Source organism: Amblyomma maculatum, chromosome 1, assembly GCF_055883805.1.
Source record: "Amblyomma maculatum isolate TAMU_Amacu chromosome 1, ASM5588380v1, whole genome shotgun sequence".
Taxonomy (NCBI): domain Eukaryota; kingdom Metazoa; phylum Arthropoda; class Arachnida; order Ixodida; family Ixodidae; genus Amblyomma; species Amblyomma maculatum.
The window spans coordinates 311,814,943-311,821,886 of NC_139344.1; the positions used below are offsets into that span (position 1 = coordinate 311,814,943).

The 6,944-nt window shown below is 42.4% G+C and overlaps 1 long non-coding RNA gene across 1 annotated transcript; it reads left to right on the forward strand.

Moving 5' to 3' along the window:
• Nucleotides 1-5,909, forward strand: LOC146207099 (uncharacterized). Its single transcript, XR_014706206.1, has 2 exons — nt 1-1,245; nt 1,827-5,909. It is a non-coding gene; the product is annotated as an uncharacterized LOC146207099 (long non-coding RNA).
• The last annotated feature ends 1,035 nt before the right edge of the window (nt 5,910-6,944 follow it).

Genomic DNA, 6,944 nt, shown 5'->3' on the forward strand with positions numbered 1-6,944 from the left:
TCCTCGATATTCGCCTTCCCCTGGCGGCGCCATATTGTCTTTCTGATTGGCTCTGAAAAGAGTCACGTGCTTCAAACTTGTGGCGCGAAACCATCAGTTGAGGCAAGCACTTTTAGCGGTTACGTCAAAATGACGTAGCCGTGAAAATTGATTTCAACCGGAGCTATCCTTGTTGCCTGGATGACAAATACGAATGATTTTGGAGTGGAAGCAAAGTTACTGATGGTGGTTTGGAGAACACTTACGCTCGATTAACCAATGTGATGAAAATAATGGCATACTGGGAAGGAGCGGATGCTCAAATTTGATTGGCTGGAGCTATGTCACGTGAAACACGTGATACGCAGGCATATTTAGATTACGTCAAATTGACGCGTCATGACGTAACTGATGTGCCGCCATTACCGAAAATGCTGACGTTTGGCCGCCATAATTTCGCCGAGTGGCGAGGTGCCCGAATTATGCTAATGAGACTATGGCGACAGGCAAGCTGATTTATGCAGCCGTTAGCCTACCGTAGTTTCTTAGCTTGTTATTAAAAGTAAAAGGATAACTTTATATACACCTTGCATGGCTTTTAAACGCAATAGAAAGGCAAATAATGAGCGCGTATGAAATAAAGGACGCTTGAGACAATCTGTAATGGGGGCAGAAGCTTGCGGCCGCGTGACGGCGCTAACTGCTTTCTTATTTCAAACCCTTTCTTCCCATGGTAAGAAATCATTGGTCTGTGCGGTTATGATAACCCAGCAATGGCGGCGGCCATGGAGGGAGGCATGAAGGGAGGTACGCTTTCATTATAGTGAACTAGAATATATATTCTAGTTCACTATAGCTTACATGGAGGAAAGAAAGAACTTGTACGCTTATGAGTGGTCTTCGTGCCGTTCGTCGTCTGCAAGTAGTGATCGAGGATTTGCTGCAGCACAGCAATGCTGTCAAATTGTCTTGAAAGATAGCTCGTCAGTACAGTCAGATCAATCATCTGACGAGGAGTGTAGTGTGGCGGCTTTGCAAGCTCCGAGGCGAGAATTGTCCTGCGCTCGGAATGTTGAACTGTTGAGCTACTGGTGCTTCGGGTGTGATCGCCAGTGGTGAACGCCTCTGATGTTGGATGGCACGAAATGTATTCGTTCGGCCGAGCGACAAGCTCCCGGAATGTGTCGGGCTTCTCGATGGGTGTCGACCAGCAGGGCAACGCAGTCAATCTGCTGGAAATGGTGCAGCACGTCGAGCATCACAGAGGTAAGTGCAATAAGAAAACCTGTAAAGGTGACTGTTCATACAGCGTCATTCGCATTCAAGTTGTACGCAGGCGGGAAATGACTGAAGATTAAAGGAATACTCACAGGACGCATGCGGCGAATCCGATATTTTTAATCAGCACTTTGCGTTGCTTTTAGCTGCATATTTCTACGACGCATTATAATTTTCTTCAACTTCTCTACACTGCACGAACTTAAAAAAAAAAAAAAAAAAAAAAAAAAAAAAAAAAACTGAGTGTGCTTGTAGTTGTCAAGATTTCTTGGTTAATGGTTTCGACGACCGAGGAAGGAAAAACAAGTGAAATCGCCTGATATAAGTCGTTCCCTTAATTGCAAAAAAAGAAAGAAAAAGTTAGCCACAATACAATTTCCGCCACCAAGCCGTCTTTACCTGTTACGGAAATGGTTCACTTAGGTTTAGGTTTTGCACTGACCATTTCTTGCATTCATAGATTACACTTTACCGCAGCCTAGCTTGTAGCTTTGATGATTTTGAATGTTCCTGTGCCATGCGTGTTTGATATTTTATTTGCATATAATTTAGGCACTAAACATTTGCAGGTGATCGTGTGGACCTTGTGCAGCCGTTGCAGCACTTCCAATCCGAGTCATCATGTGGTCGAGAAGTCCTGGGGCCATATTCAACATCATTAACCTCTCTGCTAGGCTTGTATAATCTGGGAGGCCACGCCTTGTCCTTGGACGGCCACATCAGATGTGAAGTGCTATGCAGATGGACAGCTCTTTTTGAAGATCGTTACAGCTTGTAGTGTGTGCAGATCACATGACATTGACGCCACCTGCAAATGGTAATCGCAGCAGGAACATCAACAAGTACAAGGAAGAGGACGTGCAACATTTATATTAACTCGGACAGGAACAATTTGATCACCTGCACTTGAGATTTTCACTCGCTGTCATGATTTTGATATATGCCACAAGTGATCAATGTGCACATTCTTACTGCTTCATGTTCGATAGCATACTGCTGAAAAGCCGTCCAAGTCTTAATTTTTTCTGTGGTTTTGAGATATAACCATCTCTTTGGTGTACATTTTGTTGATAGCATGTGCAAGAACCAAGTTCAGCTTTGGGGTGGCGCAGTGGTTACGGCGCTCGACTATTGTTCCCAAAGACGCGGGATCGAATCCCGGCCTCGGCGGCCGCTTTTCGATGGAGGTGAAAAGCAAGGCGCCCATGTGCTGTGCGATGTTAGTGCACATTAGTGCGATGTTAGAACCCCAGGTGGTCGAAATTTCCGGAGCCCTCCACTACGACGTCTCTCATAGTCTGAGTCGCTTTGGGACGTTAAACCCCACAAACCAAACCAAACCTTTCCTTGGTGCTATAATTTTTTGTCTACCATCTGTAGACATACTGAGTGTATTCTACAAGTGCTGTGGCCCTTGCTGAGAGCTGTCATTCTTTGTTGTATACTTTGCTTTTTTGTGTTCTGCTTAAACTCAGTGTGCATTTTATTAAGTGCTTCATGTCAATGAAACACAGGAAGGTACAAAAACGTTCTCCTTCTACCTCCAGAAGTGCCATTCTGAGTAGGACATGCGGGCAGCAACAGTTCACAATTCACTTTGGTGTTTGTGGCAAGCAGGCAGCCTGCGATGTACTACTTCAGTGAGAATATTTGACATACGTGCACCCTGGTGGATGTGTCTGCAGTCGTTTACCATAGCAGAGTCCATTTCGTTACACCTATCTTGTGTGCTACTAGGGTGAAATGTGAGGTGCCCACTGTGTTTTTCCACAAACTGCAGAGTGAAGCGAGCTGTGCTTCTTTGTATTTGGTTGCCTTTATGCTTGTTTTCTATTGCTTCCTTCATATGCTGAATGTAGATGAACAGCAATCAACTAGTTTTCCCAAGGATAATTTGTGCATCTATTTGGTGGTCATTGTCTTTCATTGTTGTATGCACGGAAAATGAGGCCCCCGCCAACTTGTCAACCCATTTTGGCAATTTTAGATTCCACTTTTGCAAAATTTGCCAGTTTCATTTTGCACTGCAATTACTGATGCTTTGTAGTGATGTTAATCAAGATCCCAGATAACCTGTTTAACCTCTGCATCATTTGTGTGGCTCGGCGATCAATGAACATTTTTGTATTCTTCAGTTTTTTCACAAAGGCAACTATTGACTTCTCTGTTTTGTAACTAGGTGATATTGATGTGCATGTGCACCCACTGGCAAAAGTTCTTGAAGGTGGCTTCGCAGGGGAAAGAATGCATTCATTTGTGTACGGGATAAATTGCTTGACATTTCATGTTTCACTATATAACTCATAGTCACAATAATGATGCACAAGCGCAGGAGTGAAATAAAAACTTTTTGATAAGATTGTCCTTCATAAATTTTTGACTGCAGCTCTACAAAATGCTTTGCTCCTTTTGTGCATTGCTACATATCTTGTTCCATAAAATACCTCCCTCCATGATAGCGTTGTGTGTAGTCCTTCCATACCTCTATTATGAGGCTGCTATCTGGGCCATTTGCTTCTTGACACATTCTTGCTGCTGCCACATGCCCTCCGGCACTCACATATGTTAAAAGAGGGTTGGTAAAGCTCACATATTCATGCTCTAAGCCACTGGAGACTGGCTTCATCACTCGAGATGTTTATCGAATGATTGCAGCTGTGTATAACTGCTTCATTACTTTTTTTCTGTTAGTTGCTTTTGTAGCCTTCATTGTTCTTTGTGAGCTTTAAATTGAGAATTTTAAGGAAGGGGCACAAATTTTATGCCAATCACTTTCATTTCATTTATGTAGAAGCACTTTCAAGGAAACTTGTGTTTCATCATCACTTTTCAACATTTTGTACCATTGTGCTAGTACTGAGTTGTATAACTTTTTGCTCTCATAAGTGACAGCTGCGCTAGTTTCACTTACACCTATCCTATTGTCGCATGTGTTTTCTATGTTATCTAGTATCCCTATGCTTTCCTATTATATCAGCTTCAGCAATCCTCTCTGCATTTAACCCTCAGAATGTGCTGCATATTTTGCACGTCTGCTATGTGTACAGCCTAAATTGAACACCACAATATATTCTTAAGATTGCATTCAAAAGATAACTTCCTGAAGGTACAATCCTATTGAACACAGTAGACGTCATACTATCCATAAGTGAGCCATTCTTTTTCGTGATGTATTGAAGAATTTGTGAACAAAGCGATTTCATTTTATCTTGACCACATTCATCTGTTGTTTCTGTGGTACAGCCTCTGCCACAGCTGCATCTATAACTCGGCTGTTGACACTGTGGTCAAATGTCTTGCGAGCCAGCAGAGCCTAATGTAGCGTTGATGTTCAGCTATTGGCTTCTTGCTTTTTTTTTTTTTGATGCAGCAACGTTAAAGCCTCTTTTCTGCACAAAACGCGACGTTGTGAGTGGAAAATCTTGGGCACATTTCAGACAGGTGACATGGCCGAGTACTCAGTGTGATGTCTCTGGCTTCACCTTTGAGATGAATGTGTGAGGTGATAAACCTTGCAGGATCTTTGGGTAATAAGACAGGCAACCCTTAGGCCATGGAAACGCATCCGTACAGCTTGGTTAGAGTGGGCTTTATAGGTATCTAGACAAGTGGTCTTCCACATAATTGGATAACTTACAGGTATATGCTACTGATATGTATCATAGAATAAATACTAGATGTTAGCAGTAGCAAAGTCGATTCACACGAATGAGAGTCTGCAGACAGGAGCCATAAAAGCTGTTGTGTCATAGCGGTAAATGCTGAGCTTGCGTGTCCCCACAATTGTTTTTAGAGCATGAAGTTTTCAAGTGCTGTGCTGGTTTGCCTGATAGCCGTCACACTGAGTGACTTGCTGAAATAATGCTTAAGGCTTGTCTTCCTGAGCCAAACATTTCTCCTTTTTGGTAGACTGCATAAAGGGAACATTCTAGGTGTGGCAGGCATTTATGCACAGATAAAATCATTCTTACACACACTATAACTACCTTTGCCCTGTCCATAACAGAATCAGGGAATACTTGCTCTGTCCCAGGTGCCGACTACCATTTAAATGACGTTGAGTTCCATAATCTTTGATACTGGTAATACTGCGGAACGCATAGCATCCCTTGACTGCAGTTGCAGCCTAGTGGTTTGAGCATTTGGGGACCAATCCTCAGTGGTGTTGGGTACTCATTGGTAAAACAGTGGGTGATTGCTTTGCTGGTGTTGGGGTTATCTTGGGCCAAACACTTGGAGAATGGGTTTTTGACCCTATCTTGTGTTCCCTTGCTTTGTATAACTAATTTCTCTTCTTTGGTCTCCAAGGCCGTGCCACCTTTCAGATATGGCGATGAGCTGTACAAGTACAACAATACTGTAATTACTTGAATGTGTGACAGCCTTTCATTTTAGGCTGTGTATTGTAGAGTGTGAGTGCTGTAAATAAATTTTGTATTGTTTTGTGTATTGTAATTTTCAGTTTTCTTATAAGCAAGGCTTCATGTCAGGTGCATGTAAAAAAAAATGCCAAAAAGTACCGAAAGCAAATGATACACCAATTGTTAGTCAACGACGAGCTGTTTAAAGCTACAGGGAATGTGTTACGTGAGTAGCAGGTCTCTTAAAGTGTGCATGTTTTACCAAAATAAAGGACAGAAGCTATACTGCAACCTGTTGGAAGAACCATGCATACAAGACGCACTAGCTGCAAATCATACGCTCATTTAAATCACGTTTAGTTTTCCAATGATATGCAATCAGAATGTCGAAAAAGTAAATTTCATGCTTTATTCCCATATTTATGCCCGTATTCAGGTGAGGTTCATTTGAGCATGTTTTTGAGTCAGAGTGTAGAGAGTGGATGTTAGACAGTTGCACGTTGGACATTATGCATTGCTGGAAGAGCACACAGGGGATGGCACAGCCAATACAAATCATACAGTATTATCACCTGGCATTAATGAACCTTTGCCAAAAAATCCAGAACACCACCCTGATGTGCTGCAGGCCACATTGCTGCAGGCCTTGCAATTCATGCCTCTTTTTGTCGAATATTGTTCCTGTGCATGCTTCTGTTTTTCTTTTTTGTTGCTGTTACTTTTTACTTACGGTGTCTTTAAAGTCATGCTTGCTTTCCCCTTTGGCTCCCTTGCTTCACTCAGAGACAGGTTCGGGCTTTGTGTATATAGCATGTGCACTGGTTAATGTGTGCATGAATGCTACATTCAATTGACAATTGCTTCAAGAAAATGGTTTCCGTACTGCATCTAGCTCATTGTAATTAGGCATCATATATCATATTCACTCTTCATGTCTGTTCCTTCACTTCCTGATCGTCAAATAGTATATGTGAAGGCATATCTCTAGCCGACCTCATCACCCTTCTCTCCTCTGAGGAATCATGCTGCACTGAAAGAAAGTGCCGGATGCTATTGCAAGTGCAAAACTGGTAAACAGTAGCAAAGGAACTAGGCTGTACCTGACAAATTTTGTTTCTCTTGTGACATTGTGGTGTGATGTGCACCTGCATCAGACGAGCAGTGTTGCTACTTTTATAAAATGTTTTTATGCAACATGCTCAGAAACCAAGCAGAATAATACCGACAGCTTTTTTTTTTATTATTATTATTTTAACGAGGCATCTGCCACAACAGAGTGACACACTCTGCATGCGGTGAAATGTGCATACAGCGTGCTATGTCTAA